At 33.5% G+C, this 26,739-nt stretch overlaps 1 long non-coding RNA gene across 1 annotated transcript; it reads left to right on the top strand.

Moving 5' to 3' along the window:
• The first annotated feature begins 956 nt into the window (after positions 1–956).
• LOC143254470 (uncharacterized) lies at positions 957–25,382 on the top strand. Its single transcript, XR_013030207.1, has 3 exons — positions 957–1,063; positions 2,907–3,116; positions 25,250–25,382. It is a non-coding gene; the product is annotated as an uncharacterized LOC143254470 (long non-coding RNA).
• Positions 25,383–26,739: the final 1,357 nt, after the last annotated feature.

Below are 26,739 nucleotides of genomic sequence, written 5' to 3'. Positions count from 1 at the left end.
TGCATGTAGATTGTAGTTCTGATACAACATTATAATGTGTATATGTATGTAGATTGTAGTTCTGATACAACATTATAATGTGTATATGTATGTAGATTGTAGTTCTGATACTGTATTATAATGTGTATATGTATGTAGATTGTAGTTCTGATAGTGTATTATAATGTGCATGTAGATTGTAGTTCTGATACAACATTATAATGTGTATATGTATGTAGATTGTAGTTCTGATACTATATTATAATATGTATATGTATGTGGATTGTAGTTCTGATACTGTATTATAATGTGTATATGTATGTAGATTGTAGTTCTGATAGTATATTATAATGTGCATGTGTAGGTAAATTGTAGTTCTTATACAAGATTATAATGTGCATGTGTAGGTAAATTGTAGTTCTTATATAAGATTATAATGTGCATGTGTAGGTAAATTGTAGTTCTCATACAAGATTATAATGTGCATGTGTAGGTAAATTGTAGTTCTTATATAAGATTATAATGTGCATGTGTAGGTAAATTGTTGCTTCTCTAAGTTTTAACCTGTTTTATATCATAAACTTCAATCCTTGAAAGAAATGATCATATTAAAGAAACATATGAAATATTCCAATAATAATTTGTAGGTAGTTTGTTCATTAAATACCGATGGAGATAGATCTATAGTTCCCTTATTAAGTAATATCATGACAACAAACAATAAGCTATTCTAAGTTTGGTTGAGATATGACATTTAAGTGTGTTTAAATCTTCCAACAGTTAAAACACGTCTGGCTTTATAAGAAGATAACTCATTAGAAAGATAAAACTTTGTTAAAACTATGCAGTTATATTGAAAAACGACTTATAGTGTAGTTTTAATCTAGAATATAATGTGTTTCCTTCCAGGTCACTCATGTGTACACGAATAGCTGGACATCTGTTATACTATTATTAGCTCTACTGTTTCGTGTTGAATGTTATTTTCTATCACTGAAACGTGTGTCGTTCGGTATACGTGTATATATATGAATTACATAAGACAGGATATTTCTTTACTTCTGTTGGTATAGATGAATTCAAGGTAGGATCATCAGTTATTTAGTGAATGTTTTAAATTCACATTAGTTTTTAAAAGAATTATTGGATCATAAATGTAATTATTATTATCTTTGATGTGCTTTTGGACGTATATTACTCTGAATCAAATTTTTGTGTTGTAGCCTGATAAGTAAGCTAGAACACAAACTATATATTTTAATTTAATATTTAAGAAAATGCCACATATCAAGGTTCATATATAACAATATGTTTTCTAACTCATTTTGTTAAAAACAAGTTTGATGTTGTTGTTTAATATTAAATGTTTTATTTTAATGGTGAAAAACATATTCACCTTTTCGATTCAAGTTTTTTACAGGTATAGATATCTACATTAAATGTAATATTTAAAATTGCTTTTGTTCAATATATCTGAATGCACGTGTGAATGAGATAGCTTATTATTAACTTCATGTTGCCCTAGTGGTAAATTGTAAGAACTTGAAACTCAGTTATACGTACGTATGACTTGTGAGAAGTATTGTAATTATTTTTCTTTATAGTATATATCAAGTAAAGATATTGTGGGCTGTAGTTAATTCCAAACGTTTGCAAAAAATATGTATAAAATGATATCTGTCATATTTTTAGCATGCTCTAAAGTTTGTGTAGTTTGTTAGTTTAAACAAGTTTACTTTCACAATAGTTTAGAATCTAACTAATTAAAGTTCCGATTAAGTTCTGTTCAGCTTTCAAAATACTGGTTAACGGTTAGGATTACTACAGGTTCTAGCAGTAAAAATGCTGGTTTAACTAGTTAGGATTACTACAGGCTCTAGCAGTAAAAATGCTGAATTAACTAGTTAGGATTACTACTGATCGAAGCAGTAAAAATGCTGGTTTAACTAGTTAGGATTACTACAGGTTCTAGCAGTAAAAATGCTAAATTAACTAGTTAGGATTACTACTGATCCAAGCAGTAAAAATGTTGTATTAACTAGTTAGGATTACCCCTGATCCTAGTAGTAAAAATGTTGGATTAACTAGTTAGGATTACTCCTGATCCTAGTAGTAAAAATGTTGGATTAACTAGTTAGGATTACCACTGATCCTAGTAGTAAAAATATTGGATTAACTAGTTAGGATTACCACTGATCCTAGTAGTAAAAATGTTGGATTAACTAGTTAGGATTACTACTGATCCTAGTAGTAAAAATGTTGGATTAACTAGTTAGGATTACCACTGATCCTAGTAGGAAAAATGTTGGATTAACTAGTTTGGATTACTACTGATCCTAGTAGTAAAAATGTTGGATAACTAGTTAGGATTACTATTGGTTCTAGCAGTAATTTATGTGATTTACTATTTGGTCTTGGATGGATTCATACTAAAAGTATGAATACTGAATACTGAACTACAGAATACTGAAGTTACAGCAGTGTATATGGTTTACCAGTGTACTTTAAGTTGATTGATCTAACAGTTTCACCTATCACTGTAGCTTAGGTTGATTTATTTTATAATATCATCTACTATTGTGTCTTGGGTTGATTTATCTTATAGTATCACGTACCTCTGTACCTTAGATTGATTCGTCTTATGGTATGCATCACTGTATGTTAGGTTGATTTCGCTTATGATATGCATCACTGTATGTTAGGTTGATTTGTCTTGTAGTATCACCCTCCACTAAACGTTAAGTTGATTCGTCTTATGGTATACGTCATTGTACGGTAGGTCTTCAGTATTATATCCCTACACATCTTGGGCTGATTTATCTTATGATATACATCACTGTACGGTAGGTCTTCATTATTATATCCCTACACACATTAGGTTGATTTATCATAGTTTTTTTATTACGTACGTTATTTTAACTTTACAGTCGTCAGGACATGATGACTGAAGATCACACAACACAGAAGTTAGGCCTTGAAGTACCAGTGAAAAAGATTTGTTGTTTGGGTGCAGGATACGTTGGAGGCCCATCCTGCTCTGTAATAGCCTTAAAGTGTCCTGACATCCAAGTTGTTGTAGTTGATAAAATGAAACTCGTATTCAGCAATGGAATTCTGAAGATCTTCCTATTTATGAGGTTAGTAAAGCTGTGATCTTTGTACATGAAGTGAATATTTGCTGTTTATTAAACACTTTGGTTTTACAGAAAACATCAGCTGTGATCTTTGTACATGAAGTGAATATTTGCTGTTTATTAAACACTTTGGTTTTTCAGAAAACATCAGCTGTGATCTTCCTACATGAAGTGAATATTTGCTGTTTATTAAACACTTTGGTTTTTCAGAAAACATCAGCTGTGATCTTTGTACATGAAGTGAATATTTGCTGTTTATTAAACACTTTGGTTTTACAGAAAACATCAGCTGTGATCTTCGTACATGAAGTGAATATTTGCTGTTTATTAAACACTTTGGTTTTACAGAAAACATTATTTTTATGGAGCCGCAGCTTCAACTTAAACATTTCTTTCTCTAATTCGTTGTTTAAAGATGTTTTATTTTTATTTGAGATCAGAGAAGACATGATGAATGTGTTCAAGAAGGCCGTGTTTATCTGCAGTTGTTTTTACTGCTTTATAGTATAGGGTGCTGAATTATATGTGTATTCCACTTCTTGTATAATGTACATACGTCCTCAGAGCCTTTGAGCGTTGCACAAACTGTTTTATATGTATTGAAGGTCTTTTATAATGTACGTACGTCCTCAGTGTATTTGAGTGTTGTTACAAGCTGTTACACAGACAATTTAATTTTCATAAATAATCAGCACGTTACATGAAACTTACAACGGAAAACAGGGATACTGATCACTCATGTGTTAGCTAATTAGATTTGGATATTATGTTTGTAAATAGCAAAGTACAAGTGACTATTTTTGATAACAGAAAGGTACTTCATTTTTCTCATTCTATGCCTGATGTAGTGTAGTACGATATATGATGCTTCAAGGCATCATTATATCACAATTAAAAATATTTATAACTCTGTGTAACAGTACTAACTATTTTATGAATAATGTTATTTTATTCATAAATAAACTAGAAAATAATTGATATAAATTCTGGCAATCGAGAACATTTTTTGTACTCTTTTATAATAAATACGAAAATCCTTTATAAATAAAGTTTCAATAAGGAGAATAACTTTTCTGTCACTAGAGGTAGGTGATTACCTATAATTAATTAATACTCAAATTAGAATCTATATAATGTAGCAGGAACTCGAAAGATTTACTTTAAACAATTGAACTGGTGTCAGCAATCTCATGCTTTACTTGCTTAAGTTCATAATAAGAATACGAAATACGAAGAACGTTTAGGCAGAGCACATAGCTCTATTTAAAATCTTTTATATTTTCTCGAATACTTTTCTCATTTTCTTAGAAAAGAGTGGAGGTTGCAATAAATCTGTTGGAGAATTGTCAGAGTGTTTTGTTATTTTTCTTTTACTGTAGGAACAGTTAGAAACATTAAGGGTGAAATTTGGATAGAACATTTAGTATAAACATTTTTAGGGTACTTTTATTCTTCTACTTCTATTCTAGAAACGATTAGAAACATTAAGAGTGAAGAATATATATGTGAAAATGGCTCCTTTGGGTTGAGAAAATATTTTACGTAGAGGAGCGAACAACGTTTCGTCCTTCTTCGGTCATCGTCGGAAAGTCGAAACGTTGTTCGCTCCTCTACGTAAAATATTTTCTCAACCCAAAGTAGCCGTTTTAACATAAATACTTTTCTCTACAAGTGGATTTTCTCGACATCACTGATTAACAGTGAAGGTTGAAATTTGGTTTAAAATATATTTAGGGTAGTTTTATTCTTCTACTGTAGGAACAGTTAGAAATCTTAAGGGTGAAGGTTGGATGGAAGATTTAGAATAAATATGTTTAGGATAGTTTTATTCTTTTACATCTACTGTAAATACTGTTAGAAACTTTAAGGGTGAAATTTTGTTGGAACATTTGTTTAAAATATATTTAGGGTAGTTTTATTCTTCTATTGTGGAAACAATTAGAAACTTCAAGTGTGAAATTTAGATGGAACATTTGGTAAAAATATTTTTAGGGTAGTTCAATTCTTCTGTTTCTACTGTAGGAAGAATTAAAAGCCTTAAAGGTAAAGGTTGAATAGAGCATTTAGTGTAAATTATTTTAGGGTGGTTTTATTCTTCAACTGTAAAAACAATTAGAAACTTCAGGGTGTAGGTAGGATGGAACGTTTAGTGTAAACATTTTTAGGGTGATTTTATTTTACTTCTACAGTAGGAAGAATTATAAACTTTAAGGATGAAATTTCCATAGAACATTTAATATAAATATTGTTAGGGTGGTTTTATACTTCTACATTAGGAACAATTGGAAACCTGAAGTATCAAAGTTGGAAGGAACGCTTAGTATATATATTTTTGGGTGGTTTTTATTCTTCTACTTCTACTGAAGATACAGTTATAAACTTTAAGGGTGAAATTTCGATGGAACTTTTGATAAAAATATTTTTAGGGTGGTTTTATTTTTCCTCTTCTACTGTAGGAACAGTTAGAAACTTTAGGGTGAATGTTGAATGGAACATTTAGTATAAATATTTTTAGGGTGGTTTTATTCCTTTACTTTTACTGTCAGAACAATTAGAAACCTTAAGGGTGAAGGTTGGATGTAACGTTTATTATATATATTTTTAAAGTTTGTTTATTCTTTTACTTCTACTGTAGGAACAATTAAAAACCTTAAGTGTGACGATTGGGTGGAATGTATAGTATAAATATTTTTTGGGTGATTTTTATCCTCTTACTTCTATGTAGAAACAATTAAAAACTTTAAGGGTGAAATGTGAATGGAACAATTGGTAAAATTATTGTTAGGGTAGTTCTATCCATCTATTCTTACTGTAGGAAGAATTAGGAACGTTAAAAGTGAAGGTTGAATGGCCATTTAGTATAAATATTTTTAGGGTGGTTTTATTCCTTTACTTCTATTGTAGGAAGAGTTAGAAATTTTAAGGATGAAGGTTGGATGGAACAGTTAGTAAAAATATTGTTAGGGTAGTTCTGTTCATCTATTCCTACTGTAGGAAGAATTAGGAACGTTAAAAGTGAAGGTTGAATGGTCATTTAGTATAAATATTTTTAGGGTGGCTTTATTCTTCTACTGGAGGAACAATTAAAAACTTCAGAGTAAAGGTTGGATGGAACTTTTAGTATAAATATTTTTGAGTGGTTTTATTCCATTTCTTTACTGTAGGAAGAATTCGAAACTTTAAGGGTAAAGGCTCGATGGAACGTTTAGTATAAATATTTTTAGGGTGATTTAATTTTTTTTACTTCTATAGTAGGAAGAATTAGAAACCTTAAGGGTGAAGGTTGAATGGAACGTTTAGTATAAATGTTTTAGGGTGATTTAATTTTTTTACTTCTATAGTAGAAAGAATTAGAAACCTTAAGGGTGAAGGTTGAATGGAACATTTAATATAAATATTTTTAGTGTGGTTTTTATTCTTCTACTTCTACTGTAAAAACAATTAGAAACTTTTAGGGTAAAGGTTGGATGGAACGTTTAGTATAAATATTTTTAAGTTAGTTTTACTGTTGTACTTAAGATCAATTACAAACCTTAAGGGTGAAGGTTGGATGGAACGTTTAGTATAAATATTTTTAGGGTGGTTTTGTTCCTTTACTTCTATTGTAGAAACAATTAGAAACTTTAGAGGTTAAAGTTTGATGAAGCATTTGGTATAAATATTTTTAGGGTGGTTTTATTCTTTTACTTTTACTGTAGGAACTTGTAGAAGCTTTAAGAGTAGAATTTGGACAGAACATTTGGTGTAAATATATTTAGGGTAGATTTATTCTCTTCTGTAGGAACAATTACAAACCTTTAGGGTGAAGGTTGGATGGAACGTTTTGATAAATATTTTTAGGGTGGTTTTATTCTCTTCTGTAGGAACATTTAGAAACTTTAAGGGTGAAGTCTGGATGAAACGTTTGTTATAAATATTATTAGGATGGTTTTATTCTCTACTGTAGGAGCAATTAGAAACTTTAAGGGTGAAGTTTGGATGAAACCTTTGTTATAAATATTATTAGGGTGGTTTTATTGTTAAGAATATCGGGATAAGTGCTGCTACCTGTAGTTAGGAATAACTCAAGGAGAACATTATTCATGAGAGGAACAGTAAGTATTGTGATGTCACACTTTGTATTTTTTTTTTACATGTGTACTTAATGAATAAACACATATTAACAGGTTATGGGCTCAGGAATGCTCGAATAGTGCTTAATCAGATGAAACTGGTTTAAAATTGTTAGTACAAGTAATCCAGGAGATATTGAGGATTGCTGTAGAACAGTTTTGGATGACAATTTTTGTTGGATGGCACAGGATTTACATGGATACTTTATCACAAGATAAACTGTAAGTAAAATATTGATTCACACTCTATTTTTTCAAGTCATATAAAGGGAGAAATAGATCTAAATAAAAGAAAGGAATATTACAGTTGTGGTTGAATTAGTTCGACAATGGAAGATAAAATATCAATTGATAAGTTGGGAGAAAATAATTGGGCCACATGAAAATTTCAAATAAAACATTTTTTGAGAGGAATGGCCTATGGGACCATATGACTGAAACAGAAGTATTGGCAGAAACAGCCAACGATCAAACAAGGGCAGTTTCAACAGAAAAAGGGAAAGAACATTTTCAACAATTCTGAATATTCAAGGTGCACAACTCTATCTTGTCACCTCATGCACAACTCCTAAGGAAGCATGGAATGTACTGTGTGCTCACTTTGATAGGAACACACTAGCCAATAAACTATTCCTGCAAAAAGAAGTATTTTCAATGTGAGATGAAAGAAAGCATGACGGTCCAGGAACATTTGAAACAAATGAAGGAGTTAACAGATCAGCTTGCTGCAGTTGGGGCAGAAATAGCAGAAGAAGATTAGATTGTTACCTTACTTGGTAGCCTGCCAGCTAGCTATGATACAATTGTAACAGTCCTGGAAACCAAAATTGATGATGTCTCATTAGAATTTGTGCAACAGGCACTGATCAATGAAGAACAATAGAAGAAAAAAGACCACATCGAATGAAACATCACCAACTGCAATAGTCACTCGCAGCAACTTCAAACCACATGGAACACAAGAAACAAAGAATAGGAGTACCAGTTTGAAGTGTTACAAGTGTTACAGAGAGAGACATATAAAACACAATTGTCCAACACTGAAGGAAATGATCCACAAAGCTAAGAATGTGGATATTAATGACACACCAGAGGAACATATTATAATATTATCACATGTTTAGCACACCTCAGCAAGTTAGGATTGGTGATGGAAGAACTGTTAAAGCTCTTGGAGTTGGAAACTGTAAACTAGAAATGACATTTAAAGTCAGTAATTCAAAGCATGTCAAAATGCAGAGTGTCCTTCATGTACCAAAATTAGCTAGCAATCTATTTTCAGTAGGAGCTGCTACCGAAAAAGGAAATATTGTGCAGTTTGGAATTAATCTCTGTTACATCCGAGGTAAATCAAGACAACTCTATGGCATGGGTACAAGAAAGGATGATGGTCAATACCAACTGGACTGTGAGACCAGTGTTATTGAGAATGCTTCAGTAGCCTCAAACAGCAACATGAATGGCTTGAATATATGGCATCAACGACTAGGGCATGTCAGTGTTTCACAGTTACAGAAGCTTGTCAGGAGTGGAAATGTAAGTGGAATCAAATTATAGAATTCTGATGAAGCCAGTTTCTGTGACGGATGCACTGAAGGTAAAATGCATAGGAAGCCATTTAAGTCAGTGGGAGAAATCAGATCAAAGAGAAGACTGCAACTGGTACACAGTGATGTCTGTGGTCCTATGCAAAATCCATCTATTGGAGGTAGCAAGTACTTTATTATATTTATTGATGATTACTCAAGATGCTGCAGTTTTGTTTGTTTGTTTTTGAATTTCGCACAAAGCTACTCGAGGGCTATCTGTGCTAGCCGTCCTAATTTAGCAGTGTAAGACTAGAGGGAAGGCAGCTAGTCATCACCACCCCCGCCAACTCTTGGGTTACTCTTTTACCAACGAATAGTGGGATTGAACCCCCCCACGGCTGAAAGGGCGAGCATGTTTGGCGCGATGGGGATGCGAACCCGCGACCCTCAGATTGCGAGTGGCACGCCTTAACACGCTTGGCCATGCCGGACCCAAAATGCTGCAGAATGTATTTCTTGAAACAGAAGTCAGAAGTCTTTGAGAAATTCAAGGAATTTGAGAAGTTGTGCTCAAATGAATCTGGAGAGTGCATAAAAACCCTGCCCACAGATAATGGCGGAGAATATACGTCAAATGAGTTCCAGCAATATTTGAAGTCAAGAGGCATTCATTATGAGATGTCAGTAGCATATTGTCCAGAACAAAATGGTGTTGCTGAGAGAAAGAACAGAACTCTTGTGGAATCAGCAAGAAGCATGCTGTCACATGCTAAGTTACCAAGAATCTTCTGTGCGGAAGCTGTAGCTACTGCAGCGTATGTGGGCAACAGAGTATCCACATCGGCAATAAAAGATGGTAGTATGCCATATGAGAGATGGTATGGGAAGAAACCAGATGTAGAACACATGAAAATGTTCGGATGTCTTGCATATGCACATGTGCCAGATGCGTCAAGACAGAAATTAGATATGAAGTCTATGAAGGTACGTTTCATTGGATATGATAACTGCACCAAGGGATATTGACTGTATGATGAAAATCCAGGAAGATTTTCATGCGGCGAGATGTTATCTTTAATGAAACAGAATTTGGTCAAGAGCCTGTGACAAATGAGTATATCTCATCAAGTGAACAGATAGTGGACCAAGAAACAGAAGTTAAAGCTAAAGATAAAGCTGAACGACCAGCAAGAAACAGGAAACCCCCCATCTGCTATGGATATGATGAGTATGCTGATATGGCAGCAGCAAATGAATCAGTTTGTCACACTGCAAACTTATGCAGTGTGTTAGAGCCAAGCACATTATGTGAAGCAATGTCAAGTGACAATGCAAAGGAGAGGAAGTCAGCCACAAATCTGGAATTTGAGTCTTTACAAGAAAATGACACATGGGATCTGGTGGAATTTTCAATTCTGGTGGAAGAAAACCTACAGGTTGTAAGTGGGTATTCAAAGTTAAGTATGGAAATACTGGAAATGTAGAGAGGTTCAAGAGTAAACTGGTGGCCAAAGGTTACTCGCAGAATTATGGTCTGGATTACGAGGAAACCTTCTCCCCAGTGGTGAGCTATGTATCAATTTGCTCCTTGATTGCATTTGCTGTGCAGAACAACTTGAAAATTCACCAGATGGATGTCATAACTGCATTTATGAATGGAAATATGTATGAAAAGATATACATGGAACAACCGGAAGGCTACGCTGTTTCAGGAAAGGAAAACCTTGTGTGTAAACTGAAAAAAAATCACTGTATGAATTAAAACAGTCACCACGCTGTTGGAACAAATCATTTCATGAACAGATGATGGAACTGGAATTTGTTCAGAGTTCAGCAGATCTATGTGTTTACAAACGGAAGGGTGAAAATCTAGCAACAGTTGCAGTATATGTGGATGACATTATTTTGGTTGCTGATAGTGATGATAAAATAATCACTATAAAGAAAGCACTGAAGGAAAAATTCCGCATGAAAGACCTCGAAAAGGTCCATTACATCCTTGGACTCAGTGTTGTTCAGGATGAAAAGAATGGCTGTGTATGGTTAAATCAAAGACAGTATATCCAAACTATGCTGGCGAAATTTGGAATGATTGAGTGTAAGGCAGTTGCAACTTCATCAGATGTAAACGTGAAACTGCAAAAGGATGATTGTGTTAGTACTCAGGTTGACCGCAGTTTGTACCAGTAGTTGGTAGGCAGCCTTCTGTATGTTGCAATGGGAACAATGTATGCTGCAGTGGGAACAAGACCAGATATTGTAGTGGGAGTAATATCTAAATATTGTGTTCAGCCCAACACAGCACATTTGACAGCAGCAAAGAGAATCCTACGTTACTTGAAAGGAACAGCTAATCTTAGTCTTACGTTTGAAAAGGTACCAGGAGACGTCATTACTGGTTACTCAGATGCATATTTTGCTGGAGATCTGGATGATAGGAAGTCCACATCAGGAAATATCTTCATTCAAGCAGGAACAGCTGTAAGTTGGATTAGCAAAAAGCAATCCACGGTGGCCCAGTCCACCTCAGAGGCAGAGTATATAGCTTTGAGTCTTGCAGCACGGGAAACAGTATGGTTGAGAAGACTACTGCAAGAAATAGGTTCCGAAGTTGATGAACCTATTCGTATTATGGAAGATAACCAAGGAACAATCGCAATGGCACAGAATCCAGTGGGTCATGCAAGAACAAAACACATTGATATTCGTTACCACTTCATTCGCCAATGTGTGTAGAACGGATCAGTAAAACTGGAATATTGTCCCAGAAACATTATGACTGCTGACATTCTTACATGACTTACTAGAAATGCATCTGAAACGTTCAGAGATAATGTTGGACTGGCACCAATGGATAAATTAACCAGATAAAGTGAAGCTTATAATAACAAATTGAAAGTAATTGTAAAACATTTAGAATAACTGTCAGATTATTGACAGTAATTGTAAGTTTGTGTAAAACTTAAAATTAAGTGAGAGTGTTAACAATACTGAGATAAGTGCTGCCACCTGTAGTTAGAAATAACTCAAGGAAAATATTATTCATGACATGAACAGAAAGTTTTGTGATGTCACACTTTGTAATTTTCTTTGTACATGTGTACTCAATGAATAAACACCTATCAACATTTATTCCTTTACTTCTTGTGTAGGAAGAGTTATAAACCTTAAGGGTGAAGGTAGATGGAACGTTTAGCATAAATATTTTACGGTGGTTTTATTCTTCTACTTCAACTGTAGAAACTATAAGAAACTTTAAGGGTGAAATTTCGATGGAACATTTTGTTCCATTTTGTTACTTCAGGGTGAAGGTGGGATGGAACGTTTAGTGTAAATATTTTTAGGGTGGTTTGCTTCTTCTACTGTAGGAACCATTAGAAACCTTAAGGGTGCAGGTCGGATAGAACGTTTAGTTTAAATATTTTTAGGGTGGTTTGTTCTTCTATTGTAAGAACCATTAAAAACCTTAAGGGTGACGGTCGGATGGAACGTTTAGTATAAATATTTTTAGGGTGGTTTGCTTCTTCTACTGTAGGAACCATTAGAAACCTAAAGGGTGATGGTCGGATGGAATGTTCAGTTTAAATATTTTTAGGGTGCTTTGTTCTTCTACTGTAGGAACCATTAGAAACTTTAAGGGTAAAGGTCGGATGGAACGTTTAGTTTAAATATTTTTAGGATAGTTTATTTTTCTACTGTAGGAACCATTAGAAACCTTAAGGGTGAAGGTCGGATGGAACGTTTAGTATAAATATTTTTAGGGTGGTTTGTTCTTCTACTGTAGAAACCATTAGAAACCTTAAGGGTGAAGGTCGGATGGAACGTTTAGTTTAAATATTTTTAGGGTGGTTTGTTCTTCTACTGTAGGAACCATTAGAAACTTTAAGGCTGAAGGTCGGAATGAACGTTTAGTTTAAATATTTTCAGGGTGGTTTGTTCTTCTATTGTAAGAACCATTGAAAACCTTAAGGGTGACGGTCGGATGGAACGTTTAGTATAAATATTTTTAGGGTGGTTTGCTTCTTCTACTGTTGAACCATTAGAAACCTTAAGGGTGAAGGTCGGATGGAACGTTTAGTTTAAATATTTTTAGGATGGTTTGTTCTTCTACTGTAGGAACCATTAGAAACCTTAAGGGTGATGGTCGGATGGAACGTTTAGTATAAATATTTTTAGGGTGGTTTGTTCTTCTACTGTTGAACCATTAGAAACCTTAAGGGTGAAGGTCGGATGGAACGTTTAGTTTAAATATTTTTAGGGTGGTTTGTTCTTCTATTGTAAGAACCATTAAAAACCTTAAGGGTGACGGTCGGATGGAACGTTTAGTATAAATATTTTTAGGGTGGTTTGCTTCTTCTACTGTAGGAACCATTAGAAACCTTAAGGGTGATGGTCGGATGGAATATTTAGTTTAAATATTTTTAGGGTGCTTTGTTCTTCTACTGTAGGAACCATTAGAAACTTTAAGGGTAAAGGTCGGATGGAACGTTTAGTTTAAATATTTTTAGGATAGTTTATTTTTCTACTGTAGGAACCATTAGAAACCTTAAGGGTGAAGGTCGGATGGAACGTTTAGTATAAATATTTTTAGGGTGGTTTGTTCTTCTACTGTAGAAACCATTAGAAACCTTAAGGGTGAAGGTCGGATGGAACGTTTAGTTTAAATATTTTTAGGGTGGTTTGTTCTTCTACTGTAGGAACCATTAGAAACTTTAAGGCTGAAGGTCGGAATGAACGTTTAGTTTAAATATTTTCAGGGTGGTTTATTTTTCTACTGTAGGAACCATTAGAAACCTTAAGGGTGAAGGTCGGATCGAACGTTTAGTTTAAATATTTTTAGTGTTGTTTGTTCTTCTACTGTAGGAACCATTAGAAACCTTAAGGGTGAAGGTCGTATGGAACGTTTAGTATAAATATTTTTAGGGTGGTTTGCACCTTCTACTGTAGAAGCCATTAGAAACTTTAAGGGTAAAGGTCGGATGGAACGTTTAGTTTAAATATTTTTAGGATAGTTTATTCTTCTACTGTAGGAACCATTAGAAACCTTAAGGGTGAAGGTCGGATCGAACGTTTAGTTTAAATATTTTTAGTGTTGTTTGTTCTTCTACTGTAGGAACCATTAGAAACTTTAAGGGTGAAGGTCGTATGGAACGTTTAGTATAAATATTTTTAGGGTGGTTTGCTTCTTCTACTGTAGAAGCCATTAGAAAACTTAAGGGTGAAGGTCGGATGGAACGTTTAGTATAAATATTTTTAGGGTGGTTTGTTCTTCTACTGTAGAAACCATTAGAAACCTTAAGGGTGAAGGTCGGATGGAACGTTTAGTTTAAATATTTTTAGGGTGGTTTGTTCTTCTACTGTAGGAACCATTAGAAACTTTAAGGCTGAAGGTCGGAATGAACGTTTAGTTTAAATATTTTCAGGGTGGTTTGTTCTTCTATTGTAAGAACCATTAGAAACCTTAAGGGTGAAGGTCGGATGGAACGTTTAGTTTAAATATTTTTAGGGTGGTTTGCTTCTTCTACTGTAGGAACCATTAGAAACCTTAAGGGTGAAGGTCGGATGGAACGTTTAGTTTAAATATTTTTAGGGTTGTTTGTTCTTCTACTGTAGGAACCATTTGAAACCTTAAGGGTGAAAGTTGGATGGAACGTTTAGTATATATATTTTTAGGGTGGTTTTCTTTTTCTTCTCTAGGACCAAGTAGAAACATTAAAGGTGAAGGTTGGAAAAATATTTAGTACAAATATTCTGAGGCTGGTTTTGTTGTTATATTTTCTAATTTTAATATTAGAAGAATTTCAAAGATAATTGCCTTCTTTCAACTGGCTGCAGACAGTGCAAATCGGTAGTAGTTTACACATTGTTGGTGTAAATCGTCACCTCTGTACCATTATTTTATTTTACACCACTTATTTTTTCATCAACATTTCAATTTTTTCATGTGGGTGGGATATCCACAGCCCCTTTGGTTGCTGTCAGTACAGACACTTTCTATTATGAATGTTTGGTTACAACTGAGTGGATATCCACAACACTTTTGGTTGCTATCACTACAGACACTTTTTATTGTGAATGTTTGGTTACAACTGAGTGGGATATCCACAACTCCTTTGGCTGCTATCACTACAGACACTTTTTATTATGAATGTTTGGTTACAACTGAGTGGGATATCCACAACATCTTTGGTTGCTATCACTACAGACACTTTTTATTGTGAATGTTTGGTTACAACTGAGTGGGATATCCACAACATTTTTGGTTGCTATCACTACAGACACTTTTTATTGTGAATGTTTCGTTACAACTGGGTGGGATATCCACAACAACTTTGGTTGCTTTCACTACAGACACTTTTTATTGTGAATGTTTGGTTACAACGGAGTGGGATATCCACAACACTTTCGGTTGCTATCACTACAGACACTTTTATTGTGAATATTTGGTTACAACTGAGTGGGATATCCACAACACCTTTGGTTGCTATCACTACAGACACTTTTTATTGTGAATGCTTGGTTACAACTGAGTGGGATATGCACAACACCTTTGTTTGCTATCACAACAGACACTTTCTATTATGAATGTTTGGTTACAACTAAGTGGATATCCACAACACTTTTGGTTGATATCACTACAGACACTTTTTATTGTGAATGTTTGGTTACAACTGAGTGGGATATCCACAACATCTTTGGTTGCTATCACAACAGACACTTTTTATTGTGAATGTTTCGTTACAACTGGGTGGGATATCCACAACAACTTTGGTTGCTTTCACTACAGACACTTTTTATTGTGAATGTTTGGTTACAACGGAGTGGGATATCCACAACACTTTCGGTTGCTATCACTACAGACACTTTTTATTGTGAATATTTGGTTACAACTGAGTGGTATATCCACAACACCTTTGGTTGCTATCACTACAGACACTTTTTATTGTGAATGCTTGGTTACAACTGAGTGGGATATGCACAACACCTTTGTTTGCTATCACAACAGACACTTTTTATTATGAATGTTTGGTTACAACTAAGTGGATATCCACAACACTTTTGGTTGATATCACTACAGACACTTTTTATTGTGAATGTTTGGTTACAACTGAGTGGGATATCCACAACATCTTTGGTTTCTATCACAACAGACACTTTTTATTGTGAATGTTTGGTTACAATGGAGTGGGATATTTACAACACTTTTGGTTGCTATCAGTACAGACAGTTTTTATTGTGAATGTTTGGTTACAACTGAGTGGATATCCACAACACTTTTGGTTGCTATCACTATGGACACTTTTTATTGTGAATGTTTGGTTACAACTGAGTGGGATATCCACAACACCTTTGGTTGCTATCACTACAGACACTTTTTATTGTGAATATTTGGTTACAAATGAGTGGGATATGCACAACACCTTTGGTTGCTATCACTACAGACACTTTCTATTATGAATGTTTGGTTACAACTGAGTGGATATCCACAACACTTTTGGTTACTATCACTACAGATACTTTTTATTGTGAATGTTTGGGTACAACTGAGTGGGATATCCACAACACCTTTGGTTGCTATCACTACAGACACTTTCTGTTATGAATGTTTGGTTACAAGTGAGTGGGATATCCACAACACTTTTGGTTGCTATCACTACAGACACTTTTTATTGTGAATGTTTGGTTACAACTGAGTGGGATATCTACAACACCTTTGGTTGCTATCACTACAGACACTTTTTATTGTGAATGTTTGGTTACAACTGAGTGGGATATCCACAACACCTTTGGTTGCTATCACTACAGACACTTTCTATTATGAATGTTTGGTTACAACTGAGTGGATATCCACAACACTTTTGGTTGATATCACTACAGACATTTTTTATTGTGAATGTTTGGTTACAACTGAGTGGTATATCCACAAAACCTTTGGTTGCTATCACTACAGACACTTTTTATTGTGAATGTTTGGTTACAACTGAGTGGGATATGCACAACACCTTTGGTTGCTATCACTACAGACACTTTCTATTATGAATGTTTGGTTACAACTAAGTGGATATCCACAACACTTTTGGTTGCTATCACTACAGACCCTTTTTATTGTGAATGTTTGGTTACAACTGAGTGGGATATCCACAACATCTTTGGTTGCTATCACTACAGAAACATTTTATTGTGAATGTTTGGTTACAACGGAGTGGGATATCCACAAGATCTTCGGTTGCTATCACTACAGACACTTTTTATTGTGAATGTTTGGTTACAACTGAGTGGGATATTTACAACACCTTTGGTTGCTATCACTATGGACACTTTTTATTGTGAATGTTTGGTTACAACTGAGTGGGATATCCACAACACCTTTTGTTGCTATCACTACAGACACTTTTTATTGTGAATGTTTGGTTACAAATGAGTGGGATATGCACAACACCTTTGGTTGCTATCACTACAGACACTTTCTATTATGAATGTTTGGTTACAACTAAGTGGATATCCACAACACTTTTGGTTGCTATCACTACAGACACTTTCTATTATGAATGTTTGGTTACAACTGAGTGGATATCCACAACACTTTTGGTTGATATCACTACAGACATTTTTTATTGTGAATGTTTGGTTACAACTGAGTGGGATATCCACAACTCCTTTGGCTGCTATCACTACAGACACTTTTTATTATGAATGTTTGGTTACAACTGAGTGGGATATCCACAACATCTTTGGTTGCTATCACTACAGACACTTTTATTGTGAATGTTTGGTTACAACTGAGTGGGATATCCACAACATTTTTGGTTGCTATCACTACAGACACTTTTATTGTGAATGTTTCGTTACAACTGGGTGGGATATCCACAACAACTTTGGTTGCTTTCACTACAGACACTTTTATTGTGAATGTTTGGTTACAACGAGTGGGATATCCACAACACTTTCGGTTGCTATCACTACAGACACTTTTTTATTGTGAATATTTGGTTACAACTGAGTGGGATATCCACAACACCTTTGGTTGCTATCACTACAGACACTTTTATTGTGAATGCTTGGTTACAACTGAGTGGGATATGCACAACACCTTTGTTTGCTATCACAACAGACACTTTCTATTATGAATGTTTGGTTACAACTAAGTGGATATCCACAACACTTTTGGTTGATATCACTACAGACACTTTTATTGTGAATGTTTGGTTACAACTGAGTGGGATATCCACAACATCTTTGGTTGCTATCACAACAGACACTTTTATTGTGAATGTTTCGTTACAACTGGGTGGGATATCCACAACAACTTTGGTTGCTTTCACTACAGACACTTTTTTATTGTGAATGTTTGGTTACAACGGAGTGGGATATCCACAACACTTTCGGTTGCTATCACTACAGACACTTTTATTGTGAATATTTGGTTACAACTGAGTGGTATATCCACAACACCTTTGGTTGCTATCACTACAGACACTTTTATTGTGAATGCTTGGTTACAACTGAGTGGGATATGCACAACACCTTTGTTTGCTATCACAACAGACACTTTTATTATGAATGTTTGGTTACAACTAAGTGGATATCCACAACACTTTTGGTTGATATCACTACAGACACTTTTTATTGTGAATGTTTGGTTACAACTGAGTGGGATATCCACAACATCTTTGGTTTCTATCACAACAGACACTTTTTATTGTGAATGTTTGGTTACAATGGAGTGGGATATTTACAACACTTTTGGTTGCTATCAGTACAGACAGTTTTTATTGTGAATGTTTGGTTACAACTGAGTGGATATCCACAACACTTTTGGTTGCTATCACTATGGACACTTTTTATTGTGAATGTTTGGTTACAACTGAGTGGGATATCCACAACACCTTTGGTTGCTATCACTACAGACACTTTTTATTGTGAATGTTTGGTTACAAATGAGTGGGATATGCACAACACCTTTGGTTGCTATCACTACAGACACTTTCTATTATGAATGTTTGGTTACAACTGAGTGGATATCCACAACACTTTTGGTTACTATCACTACAGATACTTTTTATTGTGAATGTTTGGGTACAACTGAGTGGGATATCCACAACACCTTTGGTTGCTATCACTACAGACACTTTCTATTATGAATGTTTGGTTACAACTGAGTGGATATCCACAACACTTTTGGTTGATATCACTACAGACATTTTTTATTGTGAATGTTTGGTTACAACTGAGTGGTATATCCACAAAACCTTTGGTTGCTATCACTACAGACACTTTTTATTGTGAATGTTTGGTTACAACTGAGTGGGATATGCACAACACCTTTGGTTGCTATCACTACAGACACTTTCTATTATGAATGTTTGGTTACAACTAAGTGGATATCCACAACACTTTTGGTTGCTATCACTACAGACCCTTTTTATTGTGAATGTTTGGTTACAACTGAGTGGGATATCCACAACATCTTTGGTTGCTATCACTACAGAAACATTTTATTGTGAATGTTTGGTTACAACGGAGTGGGATATCCACAAGATCTTCGGTTGCTATCACTACAGACACTTTTTATTGTGAATGTTTGGTTACAACTGAGTGGGATATTTACAACACCTTTGGTTGCTATCACTATGGACACTTTTATTGTGAATGTTTGGTTACAACTGAGTGGGATATCCACAACACCTTTTGTTGCTATCACTACAGACACTTTTTATTGTGAATGTTTGGTTACAAATGAGTGGGATATGCACAACACCTTTGGTTGCTATCACTACAGACACTTTCTATTATGAATGTTTGGTTACAACTAAGTGGATATCCACAACACTTTTGGTTGCTATCACTACAGACACTTTTTATTGTGAATGTTTGGATACAAATGAGTGGGATACCCACAACACCTTTGGTTGCTATCACTACAGACACTTTCTGTTATGAAAGTTTGGTTACAAGTGAGTGGGATATCCACAACACCTATGGTTGCTATCACTACAGACACTTTTTATTGTGAATGTTTGGTTACAACTGAGTGGGATATCCACAACTCCTTTGGCTGCTATCACTACAGACACTTTTTATTATGAATGTTTGGTTACAACTGAGTGGGATATCCACAACATCTTTGGTTGCTATCACTACAGACACTTTTTATTGTGAATGTTTGGTTACAACTGAGTGGGATATCCACAACATTTTTGGTTGCTATCACTACAGACACTTTTTATTGTGAATGTTTCGTTACAACTGGGTGGGATATCCACAACAACTTTGGTTGCTTTCACTACAGACACTTTTTATTGTGAATGTTTGGTTACAACGGAGTGGGATATCCACAACACTTTCGGTTGCTATCACTACAGACACTTTTTATTGTGAATATTTGGTTACAACTGAGTGGGATATCCACAACACCTTTGGTTGCTATCACTACAGACACTTTTTATTGTGAATGCTTGGTTACAACTGAGTGGGATATGCACAACACCTTTGTTTGCTATCACAACAGACACTTTCTATTATGAATGTTTGGTTACAACTAAGTGGATATCCACAACACTTTTGGTTGATATCACTACAGACACTTTTTATTGTGAATGTTTGGTTACAACTGAGTGGGATATCCACAACATCTTTGGTTGCTATCACAACAGACACTTTTTATTGTGAATGTTTCGTTACAACTGGGTGGGATATCCACAACAACTTTGGTTGCTTTCACTACAGACACTTTTTATTGTGAATGTTTGGTTACAACGGAGTGGGATATCCACAACACTTTCGGTTGCTATCACTACAGACACTTTTTATTGTGAATATTTGGTTACAACTGAGTGGTATATCCACAACACCTTTGGTTGCTATCACTACAGACACTTTTTATTGTGAATGCTTGGTTACAACTGAGTGGGATATGCACAACACCTTTGTTTGCTATCACAACAGACACTTTTTATTATGAATGTTTGGTTACAACTAAGTGGATATCCACAACACTTTTGGTTGATATCACTACAGACACTTTTTATTGTGAATGTTTGGTTACAACTGAGTGGGATATCCACAACATCTTTGGTTTCTATCACAACAGACACTTTTTATTGTGAATGTTTGGTTACAATGGAGTGGGATATTTACAACACTTTTGGTTGCTATCAGTACAGACAGTTTTTATTGTGAATGTTTGGTTACAACTGAGTGGATATCCACAACACTTTTGGTTGCTATCACTATGGACACTTTTTATTGTGAATGTTTGGTTACAACTGAGTGGAATATCCACAACACCTTTGGTTGCTATCACTACAGACACTTTCTATTATGAATGTTTGGTTACAACTGAGTGGATATCCACAACACTTTTGGTTGATATCACTACAGACATTTTTTATTGTGAATGTTTGGTTACAACTGAGTGGTATATCCACAAAACCTTTGGTTGCTATCACTACAGACACTTTTTATTGTGAATGTTTGGTTACAACTGAGTGGGATATGCACAACACCTTTGGTTGCTATCACTACAGACACTTTCTATTATGAATGTTTGGTTACAACTAAGTGGATATCCACAACACTTTTGGTTGCTATCACTACAGACCCTTTTTATTGTGAATGTTTGGTTACAACTGAGTGGGATATCCACAACATCTTTGGTTGCTATCACTACAGAAACATTTTATTGTGAATGTTTGGTTACAACGGAGTGGGATATCCACAAGATCTTCGGTTGCTATCACTACAGACACTTTTTATTGTGAATGTTTGGTTACAACTGAGTGGGATATTTACAACACCTTTGGTTGCTATCACTATGGACACTTTTTATTGTGAATGTTTGGTTACAACTGAGTGGGATATCCACAACACCTTTTGTTGCTATCACTACAGACACTTTTTATTGTGAATGTTTGGTTACAAATGAGTGGGATATGCACAACACCTTTGGTTGCTATCACTACAGACACTTTCTATTATGAATGTTTGGTTACAACTAAGTGGATATCCACAACACTTTTGGTTGCTATCACTACAGACACTTTTTATTGTGAATGTTTGGATACAAATGAGTGGGATACCCACAACACCTTTGGTTGCTATCACTACAGACACTTTCTGTTATGAATGTTTGGTTACAAGTGAGTGGGATATCTACAACACCTTTGGTTGCTATCACTACAGACACTTTCTATTATGAATGTTTGGTTACAACTGAGTGGATATCCACAACACTTTTGGTTGCTATCACTACAGACACTTTTTATTGTGAATGTTTGGTTACAACTGAGTGGGATATCCACAACACCTTTGGTTGCTATCACTACAGACACTTTTTATTATGAATGTTTGGTTACAACTGAGTGGGATATCCACAACACTTTTGGTTGCTATCACTACAGACACTTTTTATTGTGAATGTTTGGTTACAACTGAGTGGGATATCCACAACACCTTTGGTTGCTATCACTACAGACACTTTTTATTATGAATGTTTGGTTACAACTGAGTGGGATATCCACAACACTTTTGGTTGCTATCACTACAGACACTTTTTATTGTGAATGTTTGATTACAACTGAGTGGGATATCCACAACACCTTTGGTTGCTATCACTACAGACACTTTATATTGTGAATGTTTGGTTACAACTGAGTGGGATATTTACAACACTTTTGGTTGCTATCACTACAGACACTTTATATTGTGAATGTTTGGTTACAACTGAGTGGGATATTTACAACACTTTTGGTTGCTCTCACTACAGACACTTTTTATTGTGAATGTTTGAGACTTAATGTATGTGAAATTTGTTTATTATTTTATAGTGTTGATATTAATCTTTTCTTTAGAAATTATGTTGTTGATATAATAATTGTTTTTAAACTATTTTCTTTATGTGTTTTCTGTGTATGTAAATGTATGTGATGAATGTAGTTTGCTTATCTTTATCTGTATATTAGTTGTTCTCAACTTGTTCAGCTTGGATAGCATTTTACTCTCTAATTTTTATTATCAAGTAGCAGAGTGCCAATTATTGCTCTTATGAAAATGTTTTTAAATATCACGAGTTGTTTTGATTAATTCAGAAATATGATTTTTTTACTTTATTAAATATTTTGATTAAAATTAATAAAAATAACAATTTACAAGAAAATAAAAATTTGTTTAAGGTATGTTGATCATGTCAAAACCAGGTAATATTATTTGCTTTCTGCATCTCTTTTGCATGAGATTTAAAGCTTCTAAAATTACCAAAATTTTGGTGTTTTGGTTTCTACTGTGTGGTCAAACGTTTCAATTTACTCTTGTTTCATTTTATGAACAATTGATTTATTCTCTTCTTGTTGTAATGTAGTGTAAATGTTGTGATATAAATGTTGTAATGTAATGTAAATATTGTAATATAAATGTTGTAATGTAATGTAACTGTTGTAATATAAATGTAGTAATGTAATGTGAATGTTGCAATGTAATGTAAATGTTGTAATGTAATGTAAATGTTGTAATGTAATGTAAATGTAGTAATATAAATGTTGTAAAGTAATGTAAATGTTGCAATGTAATGTAAATGTTGTAATATAAATTTTGTAATGTAATGTAAATGTTCTAATATAAATGTTGTAATGTAATGTAAATGTAGTAATATAAACGTTGTAATGTAATGTAAATGTAGTAATATAAATATTGTAATACAAATGTTGTAATGTAATGTAAATATTGTTATATAAATGGTGTAATGTAATGTAAATGTTGTAATGTAATGTAATTGTTGTAATATAAATTTTGTAATGTAATGTAAATGTTCTAATATAAATGTTGTAATGTAATGTAAATGTAGTAATATAAATGTTGTAAAGTAATGTAAATGTTGCAATGTAATGTAAATGTTGTAATATAAATTTTGTAATGTAATGTAAATGTTCTAATATAAATGTTGTAATGTAATGTAAATGTAGTAATATAAATGTTGTAATGTAATGTAAATGTAGTAATATAAATATTGTAATACAAATGTTGTAATGTAATGTAAATATTGTTATATAAATGGTGTAATGTAATGTAAATGTTGTAATGTAATGTAATTGTTGTAATATAAATTTTGTAATGTAATGTAAATGTTCTAATATAAATGTTGTAATGTAATGTAAATGTAGTAATATAAATGTTGTAATGTAATGTAAATGTAGTAATATAAATATTGTAATACAAATGTTGTAATGTAATGTAAATATTGTTATATAAATGGTGTAATGTAATGTAAATGTTGCAATATAAATGTAGTAATGTAATGTAAATGTTGCAATATAAATGTAGTAATGTAATGTAAATTTAGTAATATAAATGTAGTAATGTAATGTAAATTTGGTAATATAAATGTTGTAATGTAATGTAAATGTATTAATATAAATGTTGTAATGTAATGTAAATGTTGTAATGTAATATAAATGAGAATTTTCTGATATCAAATGTTTGTGTGTAACTGTCATTCAGCTAGTTCTTCTGAGTACATACAAACAAAACAAAAGTTATGGTTGTATCTTTAGTTGAGGGTGTGTGTGCCCACGTTTCAGTTAAGGGAAGTTAGTGACTTTGTGTGTTTGTGTAGAAGAGAGAGAGTGGAACAAGAACACAAATGAAACCTCCATGAAATTTTAACACATAATTCATAAGAAACATCTTGCATTTTTAATTTGAAACTAGTTTGTCATTATGTTTGTCAAAAATTGCTATGCTGGTCACTTTTGCTTCAATTTGGAGCCTCAAAATATCATCTGAGGCTCTGACCACATAGCTCATGTTACTTCACATACAAAGTTGTATCTGTAATCCAAGATAGGAGTTTATAACTTTGAAAATGTGGCTGTGCATAAGCAACAGACCCACATAGAAAAGGAAATTTCCACTTATAACTACCGTTTAATTTTTAAAAAACAGAAAGCTATTTTATCACTTACTCTTTAATGTAAAGGATGTGAAATTGTTTTACTTCCCAATTCAAAATGTGTGGTGTAATATTTGATGAAAAGAAATAACTGGGTGCAGAACCTAGAAGGAGGAGGTGTTTTATACAAGAATATTAAACTAAAGTTATGTTTTTTACATTAATTTATTTGTTACACAGTTTGAGAATTACTGTGGTGTAAACTAGTCAGCATGGTGTGTGTGTGTTAATGTAAATACAGATTGCTGTAGTGAATTATATATTCAAAGAGTTTAGAAGTTTCTTATGTGACAAAAATATTTTTCTATATTTTAGTGATCAGTAAAACAAAGTAGATCAGAAACATTTTTAACACCAAGCAAGAGAACTGTTGTTGTTTCCATTAAATGATTTTATTGACTTCTGTCTTTTTTACAATATTCTCATTTTGTATTTGTACATTCAAATGTCTTCCTGTACCTGTAATTTATCTCAGCAATTTTGTAATTAGATCTACACCTATTTAACCACTTAACCAATATGTTGCTGACTGTTTTTTATTTGTTTCTACAGCCTGGTTTGTATGAAGTTGTGAAGGAATGTCGTGGGAGAAATCTCTTTTTCTCAACTGATGTTAATACCGCTATTAAGGAGTCTGATTTAATATTTATATCTGTCAATACCCCGACAAAAACTTATGGGTTTGGAAAGGCGAGTACTTTTTGATTTGATTTTGTAAATTAAAAACTTTGTTACAGTACAGAATGTTGTATCATGTTTACTGTCATAATTTACTCACCAGGGAAAATTGTTCTGTTAAAAGTTGGTGTAAAACATTTAAAAGTTTTGTTAAACTTTTGTTAATAATATGTCTGTTGTTGTTAATAATGTCTGTTGTTCAGTAATTTAAAAGTTTTAACTTTAATCTTCACACTTCTAACTTGTTTTTACACTGTTCATTGTCAGTAAGGCTCACCATTGGATCATATTAATTTTGCTTTTTTTTCCTTTTATAGCAATGAGTGTAAAGTGTTAGAAGAGCCTAATTTATAAAATAAATAGAGGATCTCTGTAGCAGAATTAACTGTCTTTCTTGTTTACACTATAGTAATTAGCAGAGTTAACTGTCTTTCTTGTTTATGCTATAGTACTTAGCAGAGTTAACTGTCTTTCTTGTTTACACTATAGTAATTAGCAGAGTTAACTGTATTTCTTGTTTACACTACAGTATTTAGCAGAGTTAACTGTCTTTCTTGTTTACACTATAGTAATTAGCAGAGTTAACTGTCTTTCTTGTTTATGCTATAGTACTTAGCAGAGTTAACTGTCTTTCTTGTTTACACTATAGTAATTAGCAGAGTTAACTGTCTTTCTTGTTTACACTATAGTAATTAGCAGAGTTAACTGTCTTTCTTGTTTACACTATAGTATTTAGCAGAGTTAACTGTCTTTCTTGTTTACACTATAGTTATTAGCAGAGTTAACTGTCTTTCTTGTTTACACTATAGTAATTAGCAGAGTTAACTGTCTTTCTTGTTTACACTATAGTAATTAGCAGAGTTAACTGTCTTTCTTGTTTACATTATAGTAATTAGCAGAGTTAACTGTCTTTCTTGTTTACACTATAGTTATTAGCAGAGTTAACTGTCTTTCTTGTTTACACTATAGTAATTAGCAGAGTTAACTGTCTTTCTTGTTTACACTATAGTAATTAGCAGAGTTAACTGTCTTTCTTGTTTACACTATAGTAATTAACGAAGTTAACTGTCTTTCTTGTTTACACTATAGTAATTAGCAGAGTTAACTGTCTTTCTTGTTTACACTATAGTATTTAGCAGAGTTAACTGTCTTTCTTGTTTACACTATAGTAATTAGCAGAGTTAACTGTCTTTCTTGTTTACACTATAGTAATTAGCAGAGTTAACTGTCTTTCTTGTTTACACTATAGTAATTAGCAGAGTTAACTGTCTTTCTTGTTTACACTATAGTATTTAGCAGAGTTAACTGTCTTTCTTGTTTACACTATAGTAATTAGCAGAGTTAACTGTCTTTCTTGTTTACAC

The sequence above is a fragment of the Tachypleus tridentatus genome, chromosome 6 (assembly GCF_004210375.1).
Source record: "Tachypleus tridentatus isolate NWPU-2018 chromosome 6, ASM421037v1, whole genome shotgun sequence".
In the NCBI taxonomy this organism is placed as follows: Eukaryota; Metazoa; Arthropoda; class Merostomata; order Xiphosura; family Limulidae; genus Tachypleus; species Tachypleus tridentatus.
Note: the sequence above shows the minus strand (reverse complement) of the source record. Positions and strands in the feature narration are given on the sequence as shown.